The sequence below is a fragment of the Crocodylus porosus genome, unplaced genomic scaffold, assembly GCF_001723895.1.
Source record: "Crocodylus porosus isolate Cpor-Errol unplaced genomic scaffold, CroPor_comp1, whole genome shotgun sequence".
Lineage (NCBI taxonomy): Eukaryota > Metazoa > Chordata > Crocodylia > Crocodylidae > Crocodylus > Crocodylus porosus.
In genome coordinates, this window is record NW_017728913.1 from 14,437,419 (window position 1) to 14,455,582 (window position 18,164).

General features: G+C 43.1%; 1 protein-coding gene across 1 annotated transcript in view; it reads right to left on the reverse strand.

Annotated features, from left to right (window-relative positions):
- Positions 1-18,164, reverse strand: part of PDGFC (platelet derived growth factor C) — a 212,521-nt gene that overhangs the window by 71,493 nt on the left and 122,864 nt on the right. The gene's annotated exons all lie outside the window — the stretch shown is intronic.

Sequence of the window (18,164 nt, forward strand, 5' to 3'; positions counted from 1 at the left end):
GGGGGGGAGGGCATGCAGAAAAAAGCAAAATTAAAGGGGCCGCTATTCAGTGCACTTCCAGTATGATTAGGTAGATCCCTCTATATCACTATTGAGGTGATGCCTGGAGGCAGCAATTATAGTTCAAGGCTCCATTGTATTAAACATTGTTCATACAGATAATGAAAATGTAGTGACTTATTCCAAAGAGCTTATGACCATACTAGGGTTTTATGTTTTATAGTGCTGACCTCCAGGATTGGCAAATACAGAGCTTCACAAAAACCTCACCACATTGTAGCACAGTACACTACTTGGAAATTATTCAGATTATAATAAAGTACATATTTCTACTCCACAGATTGTTATACATCTTGTATCATAACAAAATTAACAAGTCTTGTGTTTAAAGTCCCTTTTCACTAGCCAAATTTAGGTTTCTTTATTTGCAAAGTGTACACTTTGTGTACAAAGTGTACAAAGTGTACAGTTGCATGCTTTCTCCTCCTTGCTCTTCTATGCTGTTTCAACCTCTTTTCTCCCCCCAAACCATGATAAATTCCTCTGATTTTTCTTCCATGATTTTATCTTCATCTCTTCTCATCTAAGGCACTCAGTCCCTTTCTATACTCCAAAAGCTAGCTTCTCATTCATCGCACGGCCCAGTACACTAGGGGAGTGTTAATTTCCACTCCCTGGGTTCCAAATTCCAGACTCTTGGGGAGTCCCATAGGCTGGTCTGTGTGGCCCTATATGTTAGATTAGGCATGTGGGGCTAGACCAAGAAGGTGCAGGGCTTGATCTGGGCATGCAGGTGTGAGGTGTCACAGGGCCCAATCCAGTCTTATAGGCCCAGGATGAGGTGGTATGGAGTCAGATATAGGTCTGTGGGGCTAGCTGTACTAGTACTAGTGCTTTGTACTAGAAGAAAAACATAAATTGGCTATGGTGCAGGACCAAGGCTAATAGTTTACACCCAAAGAGAAGTTGCTTGCTTTGCTTCACCTGAATGCAGCAGTACTTGAAGGTAGTGTCATTTTACTATGCAAGTAAATCAAAGAAATTACCTGAAGTTGAATATTTATATAGTAGCCATGGAGCATGAGTCAGAGAAAGAGAGGGAGAAAGGGAGAGGACAAAAAAAAGGGGGACAACAGGTAAGGAAATACAGATGCCTGTCTAGTATTAGGATAGTTGGTACAACTGCTATTTCTGCTGATTAAACAGGAGGAAGCCGCTTATAAACCTGACGCCAAGCCTTCTGGCTGTACTGTACTCAGAAGTGTAAGTAACCAGAAAACATCAGGATGGGAGTGCCTGCTATGTATAACCTACAGTATTTAGAGACTACATATAGTAAGTCTGGATTATGTTGTTGGCCTTGTTTTTGTTGTTTGCATTTAATTTCTGGCACCATGTCACCATGACAATGGGCAGATATTCTGTTATCAAGGTATGGGATCCATCTAACCAGAACTTGAAAAAGTATCTTTGGGCATCTTCCGGACAGCCTACTAAAAACTTTGCAGGGTATGTTGAATAAAACCCTCCATCAACAGGGCAAACAATCAGAAGAAACAGCTCAACTCAGAATGGGCCAGAGAACCATAGCACAGCAGCATGTAATGCAAAAGGGAAAGAAGGTTAGAATCTAAAATATATCTGATGTATGCAAACAAATGCAAGAGGTATAGGGAACAAACAAGATAAGCTGCAAGTCACATCCTGTGAAAAGAACTGATGTAACTGGTATCACAGGCACCTGGTCAGACAGTTCTTATGACTGGAAAGCCAACACTGAGGGCTACAGTTGTATGATGGTGGGATTTATTATAGACTACCATATCAAAAAGAGGATATGACACTCTTCAAGGAGATATGAAAACATCTAGGAGTTATGAGTGGTACTGATGGGTGACTTCTATTTTCCTGAAATCTAAGAGAACAATACAGACAAAAATAAAATGTCAAGCAAGTTCCTACCTTGTGTGGAGGACAATTGTCTGTTCCAGAAACTTGAGAATATAACTCAAGTTATAGGGGAACATCTATCTTTGATCTGGATAACTGGTGGAGGATGTAAAGGTGGCAGGAAACTTGGAAAGAAGCGATCACAATATGACAGACTTCATGATGGTGAGATGGGAGAAGCATGAGGTCAACAGAACTAAATCACAATATTCCAAAATGGTGAATTTCAACTGGCCCAAGAGTTAATCTGCATAGTGCCATGGTAAGACAGACTAAAGTATAAGGGCACTCAAGAGGGCTGAGGGATTGTAAAAGGCTCAGTATTGGAAGTTTAGCAAGAAACTGTGCTGACATGATGGAAGCACAAGAAGAATGGTAAGGGACCAATGTGGCAGTACACGGTTCTTCTAGGATACCTCAAATGTAAAAGGAAAGCATACAGGCAATGGAAAGGTAGACAGGTCACCAGAAAATAATAAGAATTCACAGGGACAAAATCAGGAAGGCAAAGGTAAAAAATCAGCTGCACCTGCCAAAGGAAGTGAAAAACAAAGAGAAGAGGTTCTAAAAGTATGTTGGCCAGAAAAGAAACACAAAGAAAGCTGAGGTCCCATTCGTAAATACCCAAGGCAAACTCTTAACAGATGTATAAAAGGCAATGCTGCTCAAGAGCTACTTTCCCTCAGTTGTCACAAAAGAAGTTAAGCTGTAACCAGACACTTAGTAAGGATTATTTGGATAAGGAAGAAGACAAGCTGAGAGATGAAATAACAAGACAGACAGTCACAGAGCTTCTGATGCGTCTGAATGAATTCAAGTTGCAGGACCTGATGAACTTCATCCCAGGGTGCTGAAGGAACTGACAGAGGAGAAGTTGTGGGAGATGGACTGAGTATCAGAGGACTGGGAAAAGGCCAACATACTGGCACTCTTTAAAAAAAAAGGCAAAAAAGAGAACCTGGAGAACTACAGATCAGTTAGTGTCACCTGATACCCCAGAAATTACTGGAGCCTATCATAAGAAACTCTTATTTGCAAGCATCTGGAGGAGCAAAGGCTAATCACAAAAAGCCAGCATGGATTTATTGAGAATACATTGTGTCAAACAAACTTGATCTTCTTTGATAAAATAAATACTTGGCCTGATGAAAGAAATACAATAGATATACTAAAACTGGACTTCAGCAAGATTTTTGGCAAAGTCCCACATGATTTTCTCATAAACAAATTTGAAAAGTTGAGTTAGACAAAACTGCTATAAGATGAATAGACAACTGGATTGGTAGCTGCAAGAAAAGGGTCATTATTAATGGATCCATGGCAAAACGGCAGGAGGTTTCAAGTGGAATCCCACAGGGACCTATCTTGCATCCAGTGCTGTTTAATGTAGGTGCATCTACACATAATGTTATGTTGCTGTAGCAATGTGCTACTGTTATGTAGCATCCGCGGGCAAAACCATGACACCGCAGCTATGTCACCCTAGTGCCATGCTCCCCTGCTATAGTATGTTGCTATGCTGACATAGCGCCTAAAAATAACCATGTGCAGCGAAAGCAGCACAGTACCGGTTGTTACTGTGCCATAGATTCATAGATGCTAGTGTTTGAAGGGACCTCAACAGATCATCGAATCCAACCCTGTGCCCTGGGCAGGAAGGAGTGCTGGGGTCAGATGACCCCAGCCAGATGCCTATCCAGCCTTCTCTGAAAGACTCCCAAGGTAGGGGAGAGCACCACCTCCCTTGGAAGCCCATTCCAAATTCTGGCCATCCTTACCATGAAGAAGTTCTTCCTGATGTCCAGCCTAAATCTACTTTATGTCAGTTTGTGACCATTGTTCCTTGTTACCCCAGTAAATGCCCTGGTGAACAGAGCATTTCCAGTGCCTTGCTGCATTCCCCTAATGAATTTGTAGGCAGCCACAAGATCACCTCTCAGCCTTCTCTTTCGGAGGCTGAAGGGATCCAGGTCCCCTAGTCTCTCCCCATAGGGCTTGGTCTGCAAACCCTTAACCATATGAGTGGCTCTCCTCTGGAACCTCTTCAAGGTTATCTACATCCTTCTTAAAGTACAGCATCCAAAACTGTACTCCAATTGTGGTCTGACCAATGCTGCATAAAGGGGAAGTATTACCTCCTTGGATCTCTTCATCATGCATCTGCTAATGGAAGTACTACATGATGGCATAGTAACAACAGCACAGAAGCAGCACATGTAGATACATCCTGTGTTTATTAATGGTTTGAGTGTTTGTATAATGAGCTGATTAAGCAATTTTGCAGACAACATGAAACTGGGAAGGACTGCAAACACTCTGGAGGACTGGAGTGCAATTCAGAAGGATCTCGATATATTGGAAATCTGGGCTAGAGCTAGCAGGACAGAAGTTCAATGAATACAAATGCAAAGTGTTACACCTCAGAAAGAATAATCAAATACATATGCAAAATGGGTGATACCTGGCTAGATGCCAGCACTATGGACAAAGATCTGGGAGTCTTGGTAGATCACAGATGCAATGAGTCTGCAGTGTAATGTAGCAGGACAAAAGGAAAATACATTTTGGGATGCATCAATAGAAACATTAGGTGCAAGACATAGAGGGTGACAGTGCTTCTCTACTTGGCACTGGTTAGACCTTATCTAGGGTACTGTGTGTAGCTTTGGGCTCCAGAGTTTAACAAGGACCATTAAAGAGATTCCAGAAGTGAGTGACAAAAATGATAAAGGGCTTCAAGGCAAGCATCTGGAAGTACCAGTGGACTTGAAAAGGGCCAATGTAATGCCTCTGTTTACAAAAGGTAAAAAGGAGAACCTGGGGGGGCTGAAGGAAACAGGCATGTTTAGCCTGCAGAAAAATGTGCGTAAGAGGGAACATGATGGTAGTAAAATATCTGAAAAGCTGCCATAAAGAGGGAGAACACCTTTTCTCTCTTGCTGAAGAGATCAGAACACAAGACGATGGCTTGCAGTTGCAGCAAAGTAAGTTTAAAGAGGATATGGTGGGGGGGAATCTTCATTGTTGGAAAAATGAGGAAATGGGACTGCTTAGGGGAGTTGTGAAATCTCTGTCACTGCAGGTGTTCAAGAAGAGATTGGGCAGGCATTGGTCAGCCATAATTTAAGAGTAGCTATGCCTATGCTCTACTATGGGTATTTCCCATACTTCTGGGCTTTGCTGATTGCCACATGAGGACAGAAATATATTTTTTCTCCTCCTGTCATTACACGTCAGGGTTTGGAGGGGGTGAGGGGGTTCCATCTTCTTCAGAAGCATTTGTTGTTTGCTGCATCCAAGGCTGGGGTTTTGACTCTGGTATGCCAAAGCTCCTGGTGAGATGAAAATCCAGAGGCTCCAGGTCAGAGGTTCTTGCCCCTGCTCCCCCATGGTCAGACCTATAACCATATTTGGGGTCAAGAAGGAATTTTGCTCCGTGGCCAGATTGGTACAAAACTATGGGAGGGCGGGGAAGGTTGCCTTCCTTTGTATCAGGGTGCATGGCCCCCTTCCTTGGATCTCTCAAGAGTATTTTAACAACCCTCATGCAGCAGCCTGGGACAGTGTGGCAATTTGGCCACAAAGCATTCCTGCACACCAGCATGATCTGATGCATAGGTCCATGTCATCCTGCCTGCAGGGCTCCCCATATTTCTGGAAATTTGGTGGTGGGGGAACAGTGACAGTGTTAATTGCTGTGGCTTTGCTAGCTGCAGCATTTAATTTTTTCACCACTCCCCCACTGCCAAATTTCTCTGCAAGCTGGAGTTTGAGGATCACTCTTCTATGTTATCAAGTCCAGTCTTGTGCTATTGTAAGCAATTTTGTCAGATAATCTCCTTCATAAGCCAACTGAGATTCATCTTAAATATTTTTCCCCTAAAGCAGTTGCTGGAAAGCTATTCAGTTTTAAAGGTTAGAATTCTGCTTCTAAATTTTTAGCTTTAATTAATTCACAGACAATGTGTATCCATTTGGTCTTGTATATCCTCATTCTTTAGCTTAAATTAGTGGTGGTCTGACTGGTATCTGGAAGGCAATGGTAAGTAGTATGTAGGTGATTCGTGGATCATGTTAGGATCCTTCTTTAATTAAGAGTTTGATGATAAGGGTTAAGGGTTATTCCTAAGAAATTCTGAGGACTAACAGTGGCTCACTGATTCAAAACATTGGGAGACCACCATCTTAGTACTTTTCCTTTCCTGGTATTACCATCCAGATATATTTAGTAAAAGTGATTTTGTATCTATACACTCAGTTTCTGTGGAATAAGGTTAGTGCTTATGAGGCTTAAATAATTTCTGATATCTCTGTATTCTCTACCACAAATAAAGACATTTTAAGTGTTATAACTTTACCTTTATTTTATTTCTTGCCTTTTTATCTGCTTTATCAAAAGACATATCTCAAAGAATTTGGGTGTTCAATATTTTAACTGTTTCCAAAACCTCAGATTGCTTTTACATTAGAATCCAGAATTCCCCAGCTCTGTCCACAATTATTCCTTGTTTCCCATTAATAGATCCCTTTACTTCTGTAGATAAAATAGGTTATTTTAAGTTTCTAGTGGAACTAGCAGTTTATGCTAAGCAATATCCATTCTTTGCCACAGTATGAACCATTGAGTTAAATGGATTTAAGGACAGCAGCTGATACACTGGAAATGATCAAAACCCCGTGAAGCCACTTTATGAATGGTTCTATGAAATATTTATCTGGTATGCAGGAAGAGTGATATAGGACCAAGGAAAGCTTGGGATATGTATGCCTGCAAGTGCGTATGTATGTGTGTACTCGTTCTTAATTTTAAACTAAACCCCAACATACTCCTTTGAATGAATTTCAGAAATACAGCCATATAGGTTTGTGCACAAGTTATTTTCTGATGTCATAAAGCTTTGAAATATGTTCTTAAAAATAAAACTTAAGTCATGTAGGTATGAACCCTCTTCCCCATTCTTTCCAATAGTTGTCTTTGTTTGGCTATCTTACATCGGAAGGGCTACAGTACAGGACTGAACAATCATGCAGCCAGAGCTAAATCTATATGGAAGAGGTCTAGATCCGATCTATTTAGAATAAAGTAAGAACAACAGTACAGTTCCTATGGCTTTCATCATCTTTCTTTTCCAAGGAAAGCTCTATAAGAAACATTACCATATCCAAATGTTTAGTCTACTTATTATGTTTATTATAACTCACCACTGTGTATTACTTATGTCACAGAATAAGATGGCCAAGCAAATAATTTTCCACTGCACAAGTACAGGCTACAAAGAAAATGCAACATTCCTGTTGTCTGTGTTTCTTTTTGATACAGTTATGTCATTGTTCAAAGATAAGAAACAACTTCAGAAACAGTTATTAATTTTGTAACCTAGATTAATTAAGGGAATGAGATAATACTTACCAAATCTGGCTGAAGTTTTGCCTATGATCTCTCATCACCAGAGGGTTTTGCATTGATACGTGCAATCTACAGATTCCCACTCTGCCCCAGTTGTCACTTGGCCCAGACTTTTAATTAGCTTTTATAGGAAGACACACTTGTTCTTAAACAGCAATAGAGTCCAGAAACTTGATACACCTCACAACTAGGCCCCACCACTGGTGAATTCATATAATAGGTAGATAAGGATGGATAGGATAGTGCAAGACAACACTAAGACAATATTGGTCAGATTAATAAGCAGTAGTCTCAGATCATCAGATAACTGTTAATTTTCATAGGTTTCACAGGAATGGAGTATTTAAAGGAGGGATTTGAAGACCAATGAGTTTTGCAGAGGTTAATAGAGAGCTCTGTTCAACTGTGAGGTACTGCATGGTAGAAAGTGCTAAGATATTTGTTTGAAAATATATCAAGTAGGTGACAGGCTGATTAGAAGTAGGAAGTTGAGTGGAGAGAAGCTATGAAGGACCTTGAAAGGGAAGGCAAATAGCCTGCATGTCATGCAATAAAAGAATGGGAGCCAGTGAATTTAATGCTTTTGGCTCAATACCTCAGAAACACCACATGAAACAGCCTCAGAGGGGAAATGTTTCCAGAATTAAAAATGAAATAGTTTACTTAACCTGAGAAATATATAATTTCAGAATATTATTTTAGTGCATTCGATCTACTGTTAATGCTTAGCACATAGTCTGCAGGCAAAAGTCTTGTATATTGCACAGGCAAACTAGACTAGACCAACCAGCTTTTAGAATTTTTTCTGAATGATAACCTTGGGTGTTGACAGATGTTCAGTCCCTTGGCCTAACTCTTGGTGCTTCACAGAAAGCACCATGAGTTCAACTGACCCTCCCAACCAAACATTCACTGTTGGGTTGGGAGGGTGAGGGATTAACTTCATTTTGGAGCCATTCCAGCAAGAGATGCTACAGACTCTTCCCCTAGCCCCACCACCCCTCCTCCCAGCTCTGGTACTCCCCCTCAAGATAAAAGGGGGAGAAGGCAGGGGAAGGAAGTATGTTCTGGGGTTTGCCCAGCCTGTGCTGGAGTGGAGGGCTCCAATCCACCCACCCAATCCTCCAACACAGGCTGGGGAAACCCCAGATGAAACTCCTTCCCCTTTCTTACCTGCCTCCCATCCTGAATACAGCATCAGGGATAACACACATTAACCAAAGTTAATGAAGGTGCTCTGCATCTGTAGCCTCTCTTGCTTGTTCATTTGTCACATGATTGGGCATTTTTGAAGTGCTCTGCAGCTATGCAAGTATGTCAGTTTCAGTGGCCGATCACGGCTTTCAGTGATTGATCATACAACAAAATGTCACTTCTGTCAGCGCCCCTTATCTACTTATTAAATGCTTACTATAGTGTGAGCAATATTCAGATGCTGTGAAAAGAACAGAATGAAGTTACTATTCATATCTGAAATGACTGTCGGTCTGAAGTTAAAATCTTCCTCATCCAGCCAGTGTCCTATTAATACCCATTTGTTGCTGATCCATGATTTGTACTTTATTTACTTTCACATTTTCTCCTTCAGAAATCTATTCAAGGTATTTATAAAGCTCAATCACCAAAACTGGTGGTGGTGTGGTAGAGTTTCTACCTACCACATGGGAGATCTGAATTCAAGTCCCAGCTAGGATGACTTGGGGTGAGTGAAGTGACAGGAGGAAATTCTTGTTAGACATTTGAAGGTACTACTTTACAGTCAGCGTGGCTAGGATCTGGAACCAACTTCCAAGGGAAGTAGTGATGGCTCCTACCTTGGGAGTCTTTAAGAGGAGGCTTGACAATTACTTATCTGGGGTCATTTCAGCCTAGTTTTCTCTCCTACCCAGGGCAGGGGGTTGGACTAGAAGATCTGCAAGGTCCCTTCTGACCCTACATCTATGAGTTATGGTTCTTTGTTTTCCTATAGCCTGCAAAATAATCTTAAATACTATTGTTGTTTTTTTTAAATGGGCCAAATTTTATTACACCTATTAAGCATCTTAAGTGGATTTAGGCAATAAGTTTAATGGGATTACACTCGCTTCTAGTTCCTGAGTATATGTAACAACTACTTCTGTGAAATGCCATCATCTTACCCTGAGACTGTCACACAAAAGCAGCAAGGAGATGGAAGAACCACCCACCTTTTGGATTAACAGTTTAGCAGGGACTTGAGCAGGGTGAAACAGGATCAAAAGATTAGTTGATAGTTTCACAGTGCTAGTCTTTCAGTACATCTTTAATCATTGGGCCAGAAAACTAGTGATATCTATTGGTGCAGCCTGGCAGCTTCTCTGTTTATCAGCAGCAAAATACTGTAACTAGCTTTCTGATAAGTCCCAATCACCCATTCTGCGCTTGAATGGAGTGTAGGCACACTATGTTTCTTAAATTTTGATATATTTCACCAAGGCTGCCAAGTAATCAAAGCCTTTGGAAACTACCAAGAAAATGCAGGTTTACTTTTCTCTCATAAAGAATATGGCTACTGCGGTCTATTAACAGTGTGTCTGATGTTGCCTATGGATTGCAGAGCAGACCATGATAAAGCTGCAACAGAATTAAAAAGTCTTTTATGTTAGTCACATGTTCCACATGCTCAGCACCAGAAGAGTGGAACTATGGACCAACAATGCCAGTTTTTGCTTGCAGGTCCTAGATCCAGCAGATCTGAGACAGTGACAAGTCTCCCTATTCAAAGAGAATTTTCTGCCAGCCATTAACAGACATTTCAACCCCCTGGCACCACCTGAACTGTGCTAAGAGATTGGACAATGGGAAGTGATCAATGGCTTGATATCCAGTTAACAGCTGATGTCAAGTGGAGTGCCCCAGGGGCCAGTTGTGTTCAATATCTTCATCAACAGCCTGGAAGATGGGATAGAGTGCACCCTCAGCAAGTTTACAGATAACACCAAGCTGGGTAGAGTAGTAGATACACTGGAGGGTAGGGCCAGGATTCAGAGTGACCTAGACAAATTGGAGGATTGGGCCAAAAGAAAATCACATGAGGTTCAATAAAGACAAGTCCAAAGTCCTGTACTTAGGATAGAATAATCCCATGTACCGCTACAAGGTTGGGACCAACCACCTAACTAAGCAGTCGCTATGTGAAAAAGGACCTGGGAGTTACAATAGACAATCAGCTGAATATGAGTCAACAGTATGCCCTTGTTGCCAAGAAAGCTAATAGCATACTGGGCTTCATTAGTGGAAGTGTTGCCAGTGGATTGAGGGAAGTAATTATTTCCTTCTTTTCTACACTGGTGAGGCCATATGTGGAGTACTGTGTCCAGTTTTGGGCCCATTACAAAAAGCATGTGGACAAATTAGAGAGTACAGTGGAGGGCAACAAAATGGTTAGGGGCCTGGGGCACCTGACTTTTGACAAAACAAGGAGCAATGATCTCAAGCTGCAGTAAGGGAAGTTTAGGTTGGATGTTGGGAAAAAACTTTCTGACTAGAAGGATGGTGAAGCACTGGAACAGGTTACCTTGAGAGGTGGTGGAATTTCTATCCTTGGAGGTTTTTACAGCCTGGCTCAACAAAGCCCTGGATGGGATGATATAACAGGGGAGGGTCCTGCTTTGAGCAGGGGCCTGGACTAGATGACCTCCTGAGGTTCCTTCTAACTCTATTTTTCTATGATTCTATGACATCAAAAGATAATGTGTCACATTTTTCTAAAGTGAAAGGTCAATGCAGGTGGATCTTAAAAAAATTGAGTATTCCAAGTTCTTACACATCTGTGTTACATACTCCCAAAAGCATACATAGACCATAATCTGCTTGAGACACATCACTTACATCTAAGGGATTTGTATTTCTAATTATTAGCCCTGCAAATTGTTTTGTTAAAGAGCAAAGAAGTAGTAATATTTTTTGGTCAAAAGGCATTCAATATAAATCTCTCAGGTACAGAGATAAACAACAGAGACTGGATCTTTAAATAAACATGCACAACATTCTAGTAAGATTGATATTCTTAGCAAACACATAGATTTTAAACTTATTTGGAGGGAGAAATAGGCGACAGAGAAAAAAACAGAAGATGACACCGGCCCTCATTCAGGAAAGTATTTCAACAATGAAACTTCAGCATATTCGTCAAGCTAGATATGTCTCATATGTTTCTAACGTTTTCTCTTGGAACAATTCTGAAGAATATCTAGAGATTTCTCCAAGTCAAACTCCTTTAGTCAAGGGTGATAATGACAGAGATACAGTTTAAAGGATCGAGATGTTAGTTCTTACCCACAGAAATGGGTGAGAATCTTCTTAAAAGGTGCAAGGAGTCAAAGGCAGGCTGAAAGAGTGGTGTGGGATGGCACCACAGGCTGAATGAATGGCATGAGGCTGGCCCCATGGGCCAGATTGGGTCCACAGACTGCCCTACCTCCCCACATGCCAGATCCTGAACACATGGCACCTGCCCTGGCCGATCTGAGGGCAACACATGCAGCATGCGTCCTGGACTGGCCAGGACTGGTTGGGGTGGACACCACCTGCAGCAAGCAACCCTAACCACTTGGGGTGGGCATTGCCTGTGGCGTACATCCCAGATGCATCAGAGAAGGTGCTATGTGTAACATATGTCCAGGGCCCTGTGTGCAGGGCTGGTCCAGTGCATGGTGCATGTAGAAGGTCAGTCAACTCAGAACCCAGGCCAGCATGGCGGGGATTGGATGATGGGGCTCTGTGGACTTGATTTGGTCCATGGGCTGCATCTTTTACACCCCTGCTTTAAAAGATCTACATATTTAACTTAAGGAGCCAAATACTTTATGTGTGTGACTTCTGTAAACTTGTCTTCAAGCTGGCAACTGTACGCTTTTTTCTAGTCCATATTTATTCAGTGTTCTCATTTTCTGTTCCATGCCATATGAATGTGGTTTTGACAATATAGACAACTTGTTTTTATACTCTGAAGTAGTCTGGATAATATATTACTATTGATATATGAGCTTTTTATGGTTTGCACCATGAATTGTCAGATATTCTGATGGGAAGAAAATTGTCTTCTGTTCTTAAGGAAGGTGAAATCTGAGATTAAATGGTAAGAAATGGAAATAAGTAGCCAAGGAATGATGCCAAAGTTGAAGGAAACATTTTATCAGTCTACAGAAAGTGCTCCAAAGAAGCAAGAATAAGTTAGTGTTAGAGCTAGTACAGATGTCAGAATTCCCAAGAAATGCTAGCCATTACAAAAGATATTTCACAGCAATTTTCCTGTAGTCTTATGTAAAATTTGTTGATGACATTTCAATTATTTCCTGAACTAAAGTTAAATAAGCATTTTCCTTTCACAAAAAGGGGTTAACTGAAATTTTTCTTCCTCCTTTATTGATTTTTTTTGCTTAGTATACTTAACTTTGAAAGTCAATCAACCACAAGTGAAAACTCAGAAAGTACACACTCATTGTATCTCCGTGGTTTGTATTTTCAGAACAAATGAAATGTTATGGTATTAACAAAAGAAAATGCAAACATACAAAAAGTACAGGTGAACAAAAATGAAAATATCTTTTGTTATTTTATAGATGTCATAGACAATAGGGCTGGAAGGAACCTCAGAAGATCATTGAGTCCAGCCCCCTGCCCAAGGGCAGAAAGTCAGCAGGGATCATAGGATCCCAGCAAGATAAAGATCCAGATGTCTTTTGAAGGCATTCAGAGTAGGTGCCTGAACCACCTCCAGCGGCAATCTATTCCAAACCATGGGGGCTTGGACAGTAGAGAAGTTCTTTCTTATGTCCAGCCTGAAATGGTCATGGAGAAGTTTGTGACCATTTGATCTTGTCATCCCTTGGGGCACTCTGGTGAATAGACATTCCCCCAGATCCTGGTGAGCACCCCTGATGAACTTATATGTTGCCACCAGATCACCCTGAGCCTGCGCTTTTCCAGGCTGAAGAGTCCCATGGCTCTCAGCCTCTCTTCATAAGGTCTGCTTTCTTTCTTCTGATCATGTGCGTGGCTCTCCTCTGCACCCTCTCAAGCTTCTCCATATCCTTTCTGAATTGTGGAGCCCAAAACTGGATGCAGTACTCCAGCTGTGGCCTTACCAAGGCTGAGTACAACAGGAGGATGACGTCCTGTGAGTTACATGAGAAGTGTCTGTGGATGCAAGCAAGTATTTTGCTTGCTTTACTAGCCACAGTATCACATTGCAGGCTTATATTCATCTTGTGGTCAATGATGACCCCCAAGTCCCTTTCATCCATAGTGCTAGCCAGTGTAGCACTGCCAAGCCTATAAGGATGCTGCAGGTTTTTCTTCCCAAGGTGGAAAACCTTGCATTTTTCAATGTTAAACACCATCAGGTTCTTGTCCGCCCATTTGCTGAGCCTGTCAAGGTCAGCCTGGATCACCTTCCTGTCTTCAGGTGTGGATGCTTTGCCCCAGAGTTTGGTGTCATTGGCAAACTTGGCCAGTCCACTTCTGATACCAATGTCCACATCATTAATGAATATTTTAAATAGTATAGGCCCAAGGACAGAGCCCTGGGGGACCCCACTGGTCACAGGTCACCATGACGATTGACTTCTGTCAACCACCACCCTCTGGGTCCAACCACAGAGCCAATTCCCCTGCCAGCTGATCATAGTGTGGCCAAGGCTGCAGTTGGCCAGTTTTACTAAGAGGTGATCGCGGGATAGCAGATTAAGGGCTTTTTTTAAAGTCAAGACACACAACATCAATCTCTTCTCTTTTGGCCAGATGATAGGTCACCTGGTTGTAGAAGGAAATGAAATTGGTCAAGCAAGACCTACCCGCAACAAACCCATGATGGCTATCCCTCAGGATGTTGGCGTCGGCCAATCCATTAAGAATGGCCTCTTTAATAAACTTTTCTAAGATCATCCCCAGGATAGAAGTCAGGCTGATGGGCCTATAGTTAGCCAGATCCACTTTCCTCCCTTTCTTGAAGATAGGCACCACATTGGCCTTCTTCCAGTCTTCGGGCACTACACCAGAGCACCAAGAGTTTTCAAAGATCCATGCCAGGGGCTGGGCTATGATGCTCACCAGCTCCTTGAGTACCCTGGGGTGTAGACTGTCAGGGCCTGCTGACTTGCTGACTTGAAGGTATCCAGCCTCTCAAAGTGTTCCTTCACATGGTCAGCATTGATGGAGGGTAACGAATCTCCCTCACCTGGGCCTCTCTGCCCCATAGTGGGTGGGGGTGTCCCATGGGACTGAAGAAAGACCAACACAAAGTACCCATTTAGCAAGCTGGCTTTTTCCTGGGCTTCAGTCATCAGTTGTCTCATCTGATTTAGTAGGGGTCCAATGTTGCCCTTGCTTTTCCTCTGGCTCCCCACATATCTAAAAAAGGACTTTTTATTGTCCTTGATATTTATAGCTAGTTATATCGCAGCCTCGGCTTTCCTGGTTTGCTCTCTGTGGGTCCAGACCAGTGCAGAATATTCCCCCTCAGAGGTGGATCCAGTCCTCCATCCTTTGTAGATCTGTCTTTTTAGATGCAGAAGGTCTGCTAGTTCCCTGGAAAGACAAGAGGGCTGCTGTGCCCTTTTGCTGCCTTTCCTCTGAGGTAGGATAGACTTTGCTTGCACTTCCAGGATTGCTCCCTTGAGGAGCAACCAGTCATCCTGAAATCCCCTCCCCTTTGGGTTGTGGCCCTTTAGGGCCTCCCTGATGATTTAAAAATTGTCACTAATATTCTTTTTACATACAATAACTGTTTACTTAGAACAAGCATACTCCCAGAGACTGTGCTCTCAGTAGTTGCCATGTTAAACAGACTATTTTACCTTGTCTCGCTTTTTGTTTGCAAGTGGGTGACTAAGGGCCCTGTTACATCTTACACCATGGGCACATCTACATGTTGACCTACAGCAATGTAGCAACGTGTTACTTTGCCATATGACAGACTATGGCAACACAGCAATCACACAGGTCTACATGTGATTGCCTGCTATATCACTGTTGTGGCACACTTCCCTCTTATAGTGCTCTGCTATGGCAATGTAGCAGGGAAAATCTAAGCATGCACTGAAAATATGGCACACTACATGCCCATACTGCACTGCACTTTAGTACTTCTGAAAGGCTATATGTAGATGCACCCTATAAGCCACACAAATCTTGATTGGTGTTAGTGCTGGCTGGAGGTTGAAATAATTACATTTCAGGTCAGCAGGGACCTGGAGGACTGAAAGGTCAGACCCCCCCACCTTACATTCTGGGCCTCCCCCTTCCCCTGGGGCTCCCCTAGAGTTCCTGATTCCCCCACCAAGAATTCTCCCTCTCTCCTTGGGGTTCCCCCACTTAAGGGCTCCCTCCGCACCTGCTTAGCTATGGCAGCCTTCCCAGCCCTCACTGCTGGGCTGCTGCTGTTCATCTGGTTAAGCCTGCCCAAACAGCAGTAGCAGAGGTGGCCAGGCAGGCAGGTTAACCCTCCTTGTCTACTTCCCAAGGACAAACCGCATGGGTAGTCACAAGTAAATGGAGGGGGAGGTGGGCGGGTCAGTGAGTGAAAATCTCAGGTCCTTGGGAGGATGGGAAGAGGGCACTGGGCCCAATCCAGGACAACAGAGGAGGAGGGTCAGGTGGGGTGTTTACATTAAGGTGTAGCCTAGATTGGCTGTACCTTGCTGTAACATGAGCTGGGTAACACAGATCAGAGATAATCCTACCCTGGAGTGGTGTAACCTAATTCGTGCTTAAAACTAGTTTCAGGTGTTAATGTGTAGACCATTCAGGTGTTAAGAGCTCCAGGAGTGCCCCAAAATTATGGTGTAACAAGGGTCCTAAGTCACCTTACCTCAATTTTCTTTCACTTTCCACTTCACTCTGTTACATACAAAAAGAAAAAAGCATGCTGAAGTTTCCACTTGAAAGAAAACATATACTTGTGTAAGGGGTGTGTACTCATTCAAGCAAACATATGCTGTACAAGAGTTATTATGTCAGGGACAGACCATAAAAAGAAAGATAATTACTTGCCTCAGAAGAAATAAATGTGTATGTTGGGTCCTAAAAAAACCCTGTATAATAAAATTGAGTAGAAAATGTTGTTCTTTGTTATTACAGTTTTAGAACAGAATAATGGTAAAGATATAAAAAAAAAATCAAGACAGATTAAGAAAAGCTCCAAAATGAGCGAGTATAGTGTAATCAACTCACAGACTAAGAGAACTACTAGTAAATATCTTTCCATGACTATGTGTAAATGCAACACTTTATTAAAATGACATATTTTCTCACTTTGAAATAGCCTGGATGATGTACATATATCAGTTTTGTAATGTTTTCACAGCAGTAAACTACATCTTGTCAGTATCCCAACTAACCAATGTCAGGCAGGTATATAAAGGACACATCACTTCTACAGTAAGTTAGGTTGGCTATTCAGTAGGTCTGTGAGAAAGGCCATCATTTTATTTTGACATAAGTTTCACTGTTTCAAAGGGACAGTGTTTTGCTTCATCATTAAGTTTTGTTTTGAAGCACTGTCCCATTTCATTTAATCAAAACTGTTTCACTGTTTTGTTGCATTTCAGTGTTTCTCTCATCGGCTATAATGGGGAATCATGAAAATGCCTCAAACGTTGTCATTTCTTGCCTGATCCAGATGAAAATGCAACAGTTGGTATCCCCTTCTGTAGGCATGAAGCCTGCCATGTTTCAAGGAGATAGGTGCAGAGGTTTCTCAGAAACTCTACCTCAAACTGCAAAAAGAAAAATTTTTCACACTTCCTGGCAGTGGCAGCCTCCTGTTATCCGGTGGGCAGATTGAGGCTCGCCCCCCTTGCCCCGGGAGAGCTGCAGGGCTGTGCCAAAATCCTCCTGGGGGTGTGGGCCCCCAAAGCTGTGCTTGATGATAGGAGACTGCTGCCTGGGACAGGTGCTGGGTGCAGCCTGCACCTAATGCCAGGGAAGACTGATTCTGCCACTGGCCCCAGCAGTCTCCTATCACCTGACATGCAGATCTGGGTGTCTGCACCCCCAGGAGGTCTGTGGGGCTGTGCTGGACTCTTCCTAGGGGTGTGGGCCCAAGATCTGTGCCAGATGACAGGAGGCTGCTGCTGCCACCTGGGACTGGTGCTGGCCCATGCCCAGCATCATGCTCCATGGAGCTCAGGCTGGCAATGGGAGGTGGAATGCAGCCCTGGCTCTGCCTGCCTCCTGCCATCAGGCTGCACTCCGAGCAGCTCAGCAGCCCCATGGAGCTCAGGCCAGTGGTGGGAGGTGGAGCACAGCTCCTGCTGTCAGGCTGCACTCCATGGGGCTGGTGGAGCCCATTGGAGTGCAGCCCTGGCTCTGCCCACCCTCCCACTGCAGGCTGCGCTCTAAGCAGCTCTGCCGCCCCATGGAGCTCAGCTTGGTAGTGGAAGGTGGAGCACAGCCCTTGCTCTGCCTGCCTCCAGCTGCTGAGCTGTGCTACGTGTGGCTGTGGAGCTGCTGAGATCGCAGCCCAGTGGTAGGAGGCAGGCAGAGCCGGGGCTGTGCTCCACCTCCTGCCACTGGGCTGAGCTCCATGGGGCTGCTGATACTAGGAGACACCATTATTTATATAAAATCTTATGGCATCTATACACATGCTTTGTAGGCGGGGGGCGAGGGCAGGCCAGCGAGCACTTTAATTAGTGTGGCTCTTAAGGAGCCTCTCTGAGAGCTGCTCTAATTTCATAGATTCATAGATTCATAGATGCTAGGGTCGGAAGGGACCTCAATAGATCATCAAGTCCGACCCCCTGCATAAGCAGGAAAGAGTGCTGGGCCTACATTACCCCAGCTA